The following is a 14,022-nucleotide window of genomic DNA, read 5'->3' as shown; positions in this document are numbered from 1 at the left end:
TATCTTTAAATATACGACATTAATGGTATGATTCTTAATCAGAATTTTTGATTCTTGATTAGCAGTGCATAGCATTGTACATTTTCATTGTACATTACATTCACAAATGCTAGTGGAGACTTTTGCTTGTGCTTTCATATGATTAACTATTTCAGTATTGTTTTGTAGTTTCTAATGAAATCTTATCCAATCCAAGTTTGTAATCTAATAATCTGAATTTTTAATTAAGAGTTTTTCTTATAAGGCCTAATGAATTTCTCCTGAGGTCTCATCAATCATATAAGTAATATTGCATTTACGTGGTAATCTAGGCTCTTCAGTATTTATTCCATCTTCCCAAATAATTTTTCCAACATGCAAAACACGAAGATACCCATGGCTGTTCTCTAGTATCAAAGTCTTATTATGGGGCACCCACTGAAGGATACAGATTGGACTTCTAGTGTTTAATGTATAATGAGTTGTCTTGAGAGCAAATGCAAACTGGGCCATTTTTTTTGCATCGGTCTAATCAATAGTTGCATTGTCCATTAAATCTCCATGAATAGTGGACCTCCACCTTTGTTTGCTCTCCATCCTGGGCCTGGAGAGAACTTGCATGATGGACAATTGGGATACGGTGAAATAACTGTGGGTCCTTCCTCAATAAGCCTACATTCCGATAGGGTTTCCTTTCCCTTTAACTTATTGTCTCAAACACCAACTCAAGAAACTTCATTCCTTTTTAGTAAGAGTGTAATCTGAGGACAGTGTTTTCAGAAGAAGACTCAGGACACCTCTTCTCACAGACTTAACAGCCTCAGGGCACACACACAGTATGTTTGTGGTTGGCCACAAATAAGAGAACCCAGCATTTACAAACTTGAGCAGCAAGGCAATTTGTTGGAAGGGCATACAATGGCTCACAGAGCAGCAGGAACACTGGAGTTAGGGGGGCATGGGGAAGATGACTAGCAAAAAAGAGGTAGGCAGCTGAGAGCACAGCCTGATTTCCATCTGGGGAGTTTGTCTGGAGTGCTGGGGCTGGGAACTTTTTGCTTGCTTGATTCTGCTAATGCTGCCCCTTCACACATTATACTTTCAGGAGTCAAAATTTCAGTCACAAGTATCTGATCAACTAGAGCCATCCTCCAGTAATGTCAGCTCCATTATAGTAAGAGAGTAAAGGGAGAGAAAGAGTGATCCCTCTTTGCCTTCTAGAGTGGGAGATGTCACTCTGCTTCCAAACTTCTGTCAAATGGTGGTCACTTTATGTACACTGTTCTATGTGCTTTGCATATATTAATTCATTTATTCTTACAGCAACTCTATGGGGCAGATATTATTTTCCCCATTTGTAAAGAAACTGGGCACAAGAAGTTTATTTAATTTAATTTTTAAATTTAAATTTTATTTTTTAGATGTAGTTTGCCCCAATCACACAGTAAGTGGTAGAGAGAGAATCTGAAGCTAGGCACTCGGGTTGCAGAATGAGTGCCCTTCTCAGTACTGGTCAGCCTTACCAAAGACAAGTGTTCAGAGGTTTTACTATAAAGAAAAGGAAAGAAAGACAGAAAAAGAGAAAATAACAAATCAAATCAACAGCAGATCAACAATCAAATGTTTGATTTGTTTGGTGATAAAATATGTAATTTCAATTTTTCTCTATATTTTATGTATTGTAAATTCATGTGTTTTTTAAACATGTATTTTTGATATAATGTTATATTTATAGGAGATTTGCAAGGACAGTACAGTTTCCATATGTAGTCTTTACTTAGCTTCCCTGAAGTTAACCCTTCACATAGCCATAGAAGAATGAACAAAACAAAGAAATTACCAGTGACCCATCACTATTAACAAACTACAGACTTTAACCAATTTCCTGTTTTTCCACTAATGTCCTTTTTCTGTTCCAAGGTCCAGTCCAGGATCCTATATTGCATTTACTTACCATGTATGTCTCCTTACCTCCAATCTGTGCCAGTTCCTTGTGACTTTGATACTTTGAATGAATAATGGTTAAGTATTCTGTAGAACATTCTTCAATTTGGGCTTGTTGATGTTTTCTTACGATTCAATTAAGGTTATGAATTTGGAGGAAGAATGCCCTTTCTGGTGCATTCTATCAGGGAGTTATATAATATCAATATGTTATATTATTAGGATTTTAACATTGATTACTTGGTTATGGTGGCTCTGTTTTATTTTTTAATCATAGTTTTTCTTTACTTTTAATAATATTGCTAAGTTAACATTTCCAGTATTTAGTAGATTTTATTTATTTTTTATTGCAGGTTTTCTTATATTGCAAAACTCATATGGATTTCTAGACCACGTATAACTAACTAAGACTCTTGCTCTTCAGTAACCAAGTTCTTGTGATTTAGAACATAATCTGTTCCTTAAGCCACACATAACTAAATGCTCCATCTGATATGTAATAAGCTAAGTGGAAGATGAGCAGTCCACTCTGTCCATGGTTTGGAGTAAACTCTATAGCCAAAGGCAATCCTTATTCTGATACCAAATGTAGTACCACACTAGGGAGTTAGTGAATTATAGTCAATTCTATTTAATGAGTATCCAGGCCATTTCTTTTGCTGTTCTTGAAAGCTACATTTGTTAGTAAGGCCTTGAGGCCAGTTTGCCTATTAGCTTAGGTTTTATGATACTATGTACAGCTCATTTAAAACAATTCTCCATACATAAAATTGTACATCTGTCTTTTGATATGTGTAAAATGTGCTAAAATAGTGATGTAGACAAATTATTGTTAAAGAAAACCATTTTGCAGTTGTCCCTGTGTAAGCCCATGATCTTTTGTAATCTGTACACTTTGCTTATAGCTGAAGTACATATTTAAACACCATTGTGATTTTATACTTTCCTGTTTCATATATATATACACAATGAATTTTATATATTTAATATAATTTATTATTATTATTTAAACTCTTTCTTCCTTATACTAGAGAGCCAATCTGTAAACTGTTCTAATTTTTTGCCACTTTAGGAGTACTATTACATGTTTGTGTGTGTGTGTTTGTTTCCTCTTCAAGATAAATAGTAACATCTGCTCTGGGCCTCCAACAGACAGTGAAAAAAAATGTTTTTGAAAAATATGGAGTGCTTCACAAATTTGCGTGTCATCCTTGCTCAGGGGCCATGCTAATCTTCTCTGTTGTTCTAATTTTAGTATATGTGCTGCCAAAGCGAGCACGACAGTGAAAATTTTTAACGTTTGGTAAGCTATTTGTTAAAATGAAATATAAATGGGTGATAATGACAATGTGGCTAAGAATAGAAAAAGAATAAAAGTACATACTCATGATAGGTTAGTGTTTAGTGTGCTACAGTTCTAGCAATGCTCTTATATTTATTAACTTGGAACATGGTAATCTTGTTATTTAGTACCTCATCCTTGTGTATTTTGCTTTTGCAAAAAGAACTTAGCATTTTAAAAAGTTACCTTCTGCTTCGACATATAGTCACATAATCATGAGTTTTTATCTCAATGCTTAGGCACTTTAAAGAGCATCTTAGTAATCTTAGTATTAAGTTAAGTTTGTTATATGATTACCTTAAAACAATTTTATTAGTTTTTCACTGCTAAGAGCTAGTATGGAATCCTAGAACCCTGGCTTTTGACCTTAACATTAATATGTGAGAAATCATAAAAATTAAAACAAACAAACAAACCTCAGTTTACTTCCCAGGATAGGCCACAAATGATGTATCTACAAACCAGCTTTTCCCTTTTTATTTTATTTTTTGTTTGTTTGTTTTCAGGTGAGTGTGGGGAAGTGGGAGAAACCATTTGGCAGCAGCAAGCAGGATATGAAATTAGAAATTAAATATTTCCATAGATCCTTTCAGGTTTCTGGGCAGCTCAAAGGGCCCTTACTCACAGAGAGCATGCATTGGTGGTGTGCTGGAGCTGGTATGTACCTGCTTGCAGGAACCAGTTGTTATATTCTAAGGAGTTTTGTCACCCAGTTATTAAACATAGCCATTATTCAAAATCTAAATGTATAAACTCGCAATTAAATACTATTAAAGAAAAAGGTAACAAAAACTCAAAACTCATCATTTCCTAATTTTTAAGTTATGCTTGAGTATTGTTAATTATTTAATTTATGCTTTTGAAGTTATTTATATCTGTATCTTTGAAATATTCACAACGACGTGCCAATGCCCACCACTTCCAATTCTGTGCATAGAGACTTCATGTTGGTGGCTTGATAAGCTTATGATTAACATTATGAATATGTATTCTCTCTTAAAGAAAATAAAATTAAATATGGTGGGAGACCATGTGATTTAAAATCACTATTCTCCGATCATTACTGACTTTCTGTCAGTCAGACACACTACTCTCCTATTCACCTCAGGGTATTTGAGTTTGCTGCTGTATTCCCTCTGCTTTCCCCTCCACTGTACACTTGGATATCTTTTTTCCCATCAGAGTTTAGAAAACCCTTGTCTGATTATCCTATCTAAGATAGCCCACCCTGTCCTGCCTATTCCCTCACCTGACACATTTGCCATTCCTTCACATGGTCTTTCTTTTCCTTAGAGCCCTTACTACTCATTGAAAGTATATGGTTTATTTGTTTATATGTTTACTGTCTTTCTTCCTTACTATGATATAAACTCCCCAAGGGGAGGAATCTTCTATTATCTTTTTATTTCTGGTTTTTCAATGCCTAAAAGAGGGCTAGGCACACAGTAGATGGCCAGTATATTTCTGTTTAAAAAATGATTTAATATTTGAATAGATAATATCGATGAAAGTCATCTAATTTAAAATAGAGGTTTAGAGATAGTTAAAGTAATATTTGAATATGAGATAAAATGAAATTAGACTACTACCACTTGACAAAAAAGAGGCTCCAATTACTGAGATAAGCTCTTACAAAGAAGACACTTTTTGGGGTGCCTGGGTGGCTCAGTTGTTAAGCGTCTGCCTTCAGCTCAGGTCATGATCCCAGGGTCCTGGGATTGAGCCCCACGTCGGGCTCCCTGCTCGGGAGTCTGCTTCTCCCTCTTCCTCTGCCTACCACTCTCTTTCTCTCTCTCTCTCTGTGTCAGATAAATAAATAAAATCTTAAAAAAGAAGAGGCTGACATGGGGTTTGATCTCACAACCCTGAGACATGACCTGAGCTGAAATCAAGAGTCAGATGCTTAACCAACTGAGCCAGCCAGGTGCCCCTCACTGTTACATACTTATTGAAGAGCTATACATATATAGCTTATAGGCTTGCTTGACTTTGAAGTCAAATATACTAGATATTTTTAATCACCTCCAGATCAAATAGGAATAAAGTGTTAAAAAAACCCACTTTTTTTTTTTTTTTGAGGGGGGGTGTCATTTATATACATAAAAAGATACTGAATTTTTGCTAAATTTCCTGAGGGATGGAATTTGGGAGTAGATTATGTCAAAATTCTAGTTAGAGATGGGATTTGTACATTACATTAATTATTCTGTGCTTTTCTGTGGAAATAATCCCTCTCAAGCAACATAATTTACATGAATGAGGGAGAGGGTTTTATTTTAAGGAACAGCGGCATATTCAGATTTTTTTGTGGCAGTCCTCCAGCCACAGAAGCTAGCTGTCAAGAACTACTTTCTTTCTCAGAGGGCTTCTGTAAGGTGGAAGCTGAGGCTGCAGTTCTATTCCAAGCCAAACTTTGTACAATATGAGCAAATGAAATGCAAAAGAATATTTTCAGTGACTGATGAGGGTAGCTATTTTTAATATTTAAGAGCCTAGTCAAATTTATTGCTGCTTTTTATTGCTGCTCTTTAAAAAGTGTGATCGGGATGGATAGATTATCTGTAATCCATAAAATACTGAAATGTATGGTTCATAAACTGAGGAGTAAAGGGTAACAAGGATATTGCTTAAAAGGAGTAATGTGGAGGTTGGCATATATTTGGGGGAAAGCACATTTATTTGTTATTTCATTCATTTATTCCACAGATAGTTTTTAAGCATTAATTATGTGTTAGGCATTGTTTTAGGTGCTGGGAATACATGAGAGAAATACTTTCCATCTTTAAACAGTCTAATAGGGGAATAAAAACAAGGAAACAGGTTATTGCAACACAGTGTGGTAAGTGGTAGGATGAGAACGTTCAAGGCTTTTTAAGAGCACATGAAAGAGACAACTAACTCAGATTTATGACGTTTGAGAAGTTGATCATATGATCTTGATTCACCTTGTGGGTTAAGAAGTCTCTGACTAGTATGCAAAGAATGAATTGAAGACAATGATGGGCTAACAAAAGTTTAAAAACTGGCTCTTCAGAGGAACAAACCCCTCAGATTTGTGCTATTTGCCCATTTCTGTGGTGTAAATATTTCCACTATGCTGACTTTAAAGCTACCAAGCCAGTAGACATGGTATGTTTGAGGTTATAAGAGAAAGAGAATAAATGACAGAAGAAGCCTCGTGGAAAATGAGCTAAAGGTAGGTTCAAGATGAAAGGAGGATGAATGGGTCCTCAACTACCAAAGGGAATAAAAATAAGGGTGTGGATCCAGGTATATTTTTTGTGGTTTATAGTTAGTGTTAGAGTTATGATTTACAGAAATAATTTGAAAATTTTCTATCTACTGTTTTGATGGGGACTGCTAAATTGTCCTCTGGTATTAATTTTCTTTTATTCTTATTAGTAATAGAGCCTCCCTTGCAATGGCCTTCCTTGCAGGTAATGTGGTTATGTGACTATGTTTGGGCTAATGGGATATGACTGGGATGATGTGTATATTTTTTTTTAGGAAAGGTACAGTAAGTGGCTTACTCTGGATTACCCTTTCTCCTTCCACCTGACTGGGAAATGACTAAAATGGCATCCAGTCTTGGATAGTTTTCATCATGTGAGGGCATGAGCCAACCTGTCTGTTTGGGATCCTGGCTATCCTCCTGAGCAAAGCCCAGACTGCTTTCCTATCTGCCTTTGTATGTTATGTCAGAAGAAAATAAGCATTTATCTTATTTAAGTACTGGGTTTTAGAGTCACTTTGTTACAGTAGTTAGACTGTACCCTGACTAGTACAGAGAGATTCTGTATTTTCTGTGAATGAGGAGACCAAATTATTTTCTAAGAATTTAGAGTTGGTTGGAAAGGGCATACAGTTTGAAAGGAGTGAAATTAGTTTAATAGCTAGGGGATGAGGGGGGTAGGATAATAGAGATAGGTACTAGGAAAATATAGAAACATTGCTTGGTAATCTTGAGGAATAGAAGACCACTGATCATGGAAAAAGGAAACGATATAAATATGAATTAACTAAATAAACTCAACAAAATAGGGGAAAGCCCTAACGAACAGTTTTAATGTAGGTCATACAATTTCTATCAGAAATGTTCACATTTCTCAGGCTTATAGTTAAAAACCATTTAATGACAGTAAAGATCAAAAGTATATTTTCAATGTTACATAATTATTTTTTTATTTTGTATTTTGAGAGAGAGTGAGAGCGAAAACTCAAGAGAGCAAGCAGGGTTGGGAGGGGCAGAGGGTGAGGGAGAGAGGGAATCTTAAGCATGCTCCATGCCCGGTGCAGAGGCTGACATGGGGTTCGATCTCATAACCCTGAGACATGACCTGAGCTGAAATCAAGAGTCAGATGCTTAACCAACTGAGCCAGCCAGGTGCCCCTAACTGTTACATACTTATTGAAGAGCTATACATATATAGCTTATAGGCTTGCTTGACTTTGAAGTCAAATATACTAGATATATTTAATCACCCCCAGATCAAATAGGAATAAAGTGTTAAGATCATTGAAATTAAGTAAGACCAAAAAAATGCTTTACCCTTATCATGGGAAGCTTCCTGGAGGAGATGGCTTTTTAATTAAAACACAAAATTCATGTATCTTTACACCTTAAAACAAGAGCCCATATTATTGATTTTACCCTTCTACTATCATACATCTTTCCAAGAGGTAGTAAAATCATATTTGACTTTAGGATCTTTTAGGCCTAGATGGATATAGCACTATAGTGGTCTTTCATAGAATGGTGAAACTGTGGTATTTAATGTTCTTTGGGTCTTTAAACATTTGATAAGCTGTGACTTTAAGTGTGATGTTCCCAGTATGGACCATGTGGAATTAAATACTTGGAATCACTCATTAGAAGTAGACTACATAATTTCCTTGTCATAGATTTCACTATTATTTTACCTGAAAGATGATGTATATTATTTTAAGTTGTGACCTTTATATTCTTCTTTATATTCTAGCAATAGAACACCTTGTAGTCCTATGTTTTGCACAAAATTAGGTAGAATCTTATTCCCTAAGTAATTATGGGAGTAAGGGTTTTTACATTTCTGCTTATTTATCAGGCAGTATAATTAGAAGTGATTCTTTAAGAATCCACCATGATCAGAATAAATCATATTTATCCTGTGAAAAAAACTGTTGCATGTTCACCCAGTGACCACACAAAATTATTATCATAGATTTAATTTTCTTTGTTTTAATCAAGATCCTTTGTTTTCATAAAGTGGGGACAGTTTATAATGCCAATGAAAGCCATTTTGAAGATGGATAAGGTGTATTTGTCCATGTAAAGCCTTAAAGAAGCTTGGTGTTCACTGGAAAAATGTTTTAATTTGGGAGACAAAGCCCTAAGCCAAATTCCTTATTATCCACAATTTAATTGAGAAAATTGCTTAACCTCAGTCTTTCTGTCAAGTTTGATTGAGAGACAACTACTAGCTGGAGGTGCACTGGAATGCTGGGTACCTTAAAATATCTTGAGACTTCCTTAAGAGAGGTGATATGTATGTAACAGGGACAGAAAATATTAATGTGTGAGGAGAAATGCTTTTCTCTGTTCTCCTGCCTAACGAATTTACTCTGCAGATTGGCATAATCTTTAGAGGCTGAACAGTAGAAGCACAAATGGGTACTTGCGTGAAGATACTGTCTTGAGAGAAAAAGAGAATAGCAAAGGATAAAAAGGAAGAGGGAAAGGAAAGGGAAAGTCTCATCAAGAGACAGATGGAAGGAAATTTAGGGAAGAGAGTTGAAAGTGGGAGTGGGGAAAATTGGAAATCAATAGGAATGAGGAAAGTATATGATTTTAAAGAAATGGGTTATAAATTAGATTTTCTTTAATGTTCTTCAAGAGGTACACCTAGGAGTTAGAATTACTTTTTTAAAAAGAATTAAAAAATGATTTCTTTAAAAACGCAAATGCTTTGAGAATAACATATCAAAATGAGTAAATGGGAACATTAGTAAGTTGGCATCCAGTACCGTGAAGGGGTTTTCAATTGGAACTTTTTTTTATGTCCAGTTAGCCAACATATTATTATGTTTAGTTTCATTAGTTTTTGAGAATTACTTTTAAATTACCTTTGGTTGCTGCATTTTGTTACTTTGAATACAACACTTTGCACCAAGTATTTGAGTTTTATGTAAAAACCACAAAAATGATAAATTAGCTCTGTATTTTGAAATACTTTAGTGCTTTATGAAAATCAAATATGATGAAGACAAAAACTTTCAAACGATATTGATATCTGATTGCTAAGAGAGTCAGACTTGGTGACTCTCTGTAAGAAGTCAAATTCTCTGGACGTCGTAAACAAACTACAAAATTGTATTGGTTTCTCCTAAAATATTTTATCAACTTGTGACCACGAACCAGTTAATATCTATGCTGTAAAAGTACAAATGAAACATATTTACTATTTTCCCTTGCTTGATTTTATTGACAGGACTTTAGAAAAGTATGAAATGTGAACTGTTATTTTGAGAATTTTTTGGATTTTGCGAATAGGTGCAGCTTATATCTTGGCTTTATTAACTGCTCAGGTCCTGGGCAAGATAAAATTCTGCATCACGTAGCTTTTATTTTCCTTTTATTACAGTGGAACTTGTGGTTTCCCTAAAGCAAGAATGCTGGTGTGTACCCTATATTAAATAGAAATTGTAGATTTAAAAACATTTCAATAGGAAAACCCAAAAGACTTCCCCCCAAAACTGCTAGAACTCATACAGAAATTCAATAAAGTGGCAGGATATAAAATCAATGCACAGAAGTCAGTGGCATTCCTCTACACCAACAACAAGACAGAAGACAGAGAAATTAAGGAGTCGATCCCTTTTACAATTGAACCCAAAACCATAAGATACCTAGGAATAAATCTAACCAAAGAGGCAAAGAATCTGTACTCAGAAAACTATAAAATACTCATGAAAGAAATTGAGGAAGACACAAAGAAATGGAAAAACATTCCATGCTCATGGATTGGAAGAACAAATATCATGAAGATGTCAATGCTACCTAGAGCAATCTACACATTCAATGCAATCCCTATCAAAATACCACCCACTTTTTTCAAAGAAATGGAACAAATAATCCTAAAATTTGTATGGAACCAGAAAAGACCCCAAATAGCCAGAGGAATGTTGAACAAGAAAAGCAAAGCTGGCGGCATCACAATTCCGGACTTCAAGCTCTATTACAAAGCTGTCATCACCAAGACAGTATGGGACTGGCACAAGGACAGACACATAGATCAATGGAACAGAATAGAGCACCCAGAAATGGACCCTCAACTCTATGGTCAACTAATCTTCGACAAAGCAGGAAAGAATATCCAATGGAAAAAAGACAGTCTCTTCAACAAATGGTGTTGGGAAAATTGGACAGCCACATGCAGAAGAATGAAACTGGACCATTTCCTTACACCACACACAAAAGTAGACTCCAAATGGTTGAGAGACCTAAATGTGAGACAGGAGTCCATCAGAATCCTAAAGGAGAACACAGGCAGCAACCTCTTCGACCTCAGCCACAGCAACTTCTTCCTAGAAACATCACCAAAGGCAAGGGAAGCAAGGGCAAAAATGAACTATTGGGACTTCATCAAGATAAAAAGCTTTTGCACAGCAAAAGAAACAGTCAACAAAACCAAAAGACAACCGACAGAATGGGAGAAGATATTTGCAAATGACATGTCAGATAAAGGGCTAGTATCCAAAATCTATAAAGAACTTATCAAACTCAACACCCAAAGAACAAATGATCCAATCAAGAAATGGGCAGAAGACATGAACAGACGTTTTTCCAAAGAAGACATCCAAATGGCCAACAGACACATGAAAAAGTGCTCAACATCGCTCGGCATCAGGGAAATCCAAATCAAAACCTCAATGAGATACCACCTCACACCAATCAGAATGGCTAAAGTTAACAAGTCAGGAAACGACAGATGTTGGCGGGGTTGCAGAGAAAGGGGAACCTTCCTACACTGTTGGTGGGAATGCAAGCTGGTGCAGCCATTCTGGAAAACAGTATGGAAGTTCCTCAAAAAGTTGAAAATAGAGCTAACATATGACCCAGCAATTGCACTACTGGGTGTTTACCCCAAAGATACAAATGTAGTGATCCGAAGGGGTACATGCACCCCAATGTTTATAGCAGCAATGTCCACAATAGCCAAGCTGTGGAAAGAGCCAAGATGTCCATCAACAGATGAATGGATAAGGAAGAGGTGGTATATATATACAATGGAATATTATGCAGCCATCAAAAGGAATGAGATCTTGCCATTTGCAACAACATGGATGGAACTGGAGGGTATTATGCTGAGCGAAATAAGTCAATCAGAGAAAGACATGTATCATATGACCTCACTGATATGAGGAATTTTTAATCTCAGGAAACAAACTGAGGGTTGCTGGAGTGGTGGGGGGTGGGAGGCATGGGGTGGCTGGGTGATAGACATTGGGGAGGGTATGTGCTATGGTGAGCACTGTGAATCGTGTAAGACTGTTGAATCACAGACCTGTACCTCTGAAACAAATAATACATTATATGTTAAAAAAAAAAAAGAAGATAGTAGGAAGGGAAAAATGAAGAGGGGGAAATTGGAGGGAGAGACGAACCATGAGAGACTATGAACTCAGACACAAACTGAAGGTTCTAGAGGGGAGGGGGGTGGGGGGATGGGTTAGCCTGGTGATGGGTATTAAAGAGGGTACATATTGAATGGAGCACTGGGTGTTATACACAAACAATGAATCATGGAACACTACATCAAAAACTAATGATGTAATGTATGGTGATTGACATAACATAATAAAAAATGCGAAAAAATAAAAAGGAACGAAGGGAGGTCAGGAGCTCGATGGTTTAATGGTAACGTATAGTATGTTAATACTCTTAGTTTTTTTTTTAATTTAAATTCATTTAGCCAATGTATAGTATATCATTAGTTTTACTCTGCTTAGTTTTGTACTGTGAAAGTAATAAATGATTTTAAACCAATTAATTATAAGGAAGCACACATAAAAAGAATTTCAATAGAATAATGAAGATTCCATACTTAGATATGTTAAAGTGTTAGTTTTCTCTTGGTTATTTTATTTTATAGAAATTTTTAAAGCCCTGAAAAATAACATTGTGGTATATTTATTTAAAAGAGGGCTGCCATAGACCCACTATTCAGGAGGGGAACTGCACATTTTGTGGGTCGCTGCTAAAGTGAATTTCTAGGTAGAAGATCAAATCATTTGCCAATATTAGTACATTTCACAAGAGAAGCAGGTGATGCAATTTGCTCAATATGCATGTTTGGCCCCAGGATGTGTGAGACCTCCTAAGCTTGAGCCATCCAGCAAATATCCTCAGAAAAGGTGGAATTGAGACAGAAGCAAATGGCAGAAGTGGTTTGCCATCCTCAGACCTATGAACCATTTTAGCCCACTTCTGTTTGGACTATTCTTGTATAGACATGAGCTACATTGAAACAACATCAACAATAATGAAAAGTGGCAAAGTAAAAGGAATCATTTTCAAGTGCTGGTTAGGTATATTGTGTTCTTATGTTTCTCACCCAAAATCTTTAACTTAAAATTTAATAATTAATATAAATGTGTGGAAAAAATAAACTTCAAGCTCTATTTCATACTATACAGAAATTAATTTAGGGTGGATTAGAGACTTAAACATATAAGCTAAAGCCATAAAACTTCTGGAAAAAATAAAAAATATATTTTACACTTTAGAGTATGTAAAACTTCTTAGGAACCAGAAACCGTTAATTATAAAATAAAAAAATATGATAGGGCACCTGGGTGGCTCAGTCAGTTAAGTGTCTGCCTTCGGTTCATGTCATGATCCCAGAGTCCTGAGATCGAGCCCCACGTCAGGCTCCCTGCTCAGCAGGGAGTCTGTTTCTCCCTCTCCCTCCACTCCTCCCCCTGCTCCTTCTCTCTCTCTCTCACTCACACTCTCTCTTTCAAATAAATAAATAAAATCTTTAAAAAATATGATAAACATAAGAAGGTAAATTCCTCTTGTTCAAAAACAGTGCTAGGAAGAAGAAAAGATAAGCCATATATTGGAATTAAATATTTGAATATAGACTCTAACAAAGAACTTGTTCTCAGAAACATACAACATACAATACAGTGATTCAGCTTCTCTATATGTTATGTTATGCTGAGCTCACCAAAAGTGTCATCTGTCACCATACAACACTACTACAATACCATTAACTATATTCCCTCTGCTGTACCTTTTATTCTCGTGACTTTTTCATTCCATAACTGCAAGCCTGGATCTCCTACTCCCCTTCACCCATTTTGACCATCCCTTCACCCCCTTCTCTCTGTCAAGCATCAATTTGTTCTCTATATTTATAAGTCTGATTCTGCTTTTTATTTGTTTACTCATTTGTCTTGTTTTTTAGATTTCATTCCATATTAGTAATATTGTATGGCATTTATCTTTCTCAGTCTGACTTCACTTAGCATAGTACCCTCTAGTTCCATCTATATTGTTGCAAATGGCAAGATCTCATCCTTTTTTATGGCTGCATAATATTCCTCTGTGTGTGAGTGTGTGTGTGTGTGTGTGTGTTTCCATATCCTAGCTATTTTATTTTATTTATTTATTTTAAAAGATTTTATTTATTCATTTGAGAGAGAGAGACAGACAGAGAGAGCATGAGCAGGGGAGAGAGGCAGAGGCAGAGGGAGAAGCAGACTCCCTGCTG

General features: G+C 35.9%; 1 protein-coding gene and 1 non-coding gene across 10 annotated transcripts in view; one reads left to right on the top strand and one right to left on the bottom strand.

Annotated features, from left to right (window-relative positions):
* Positions 1 to 14,022, top strand: part of MAPK10 (mitogen-activated protein kinase 10) — a 317,221-nt gene that overhangs the window by 69,826 nt on the left and 233,373 nt on the right. The window lies entirely within an intron of this gene.
* LOC116630308 lies at positions 3,098 to 3,202 on the bottom strand. Its single transcript, XR_004298911.1, has one exon. It is a non-coding gene; the product is annotated as a U6 spliceosomal RNA (small nuclear RNA).

This window comes from Phoca vitulina, unplaced genomic scaffold (assembly GCF_004348235.1).
Source record: "Phoca vitulina isolate PV1807 unplaced genomic scaffold, GSC_HSeal_1.0 scaffold3, whole genome shotgun sequence".
NCBI classification, from domain to species: Eukaryota; Metazoa; Chordata; class Mammalia; order Carnivora; family Phocidae; genus Phoca; species Phoca vitulina.
The sequence above is the reverse complement of the archived record's forward strand: the minus strand, read 5'-3'. Positions and strand labels throughout refer to the sequence as shown.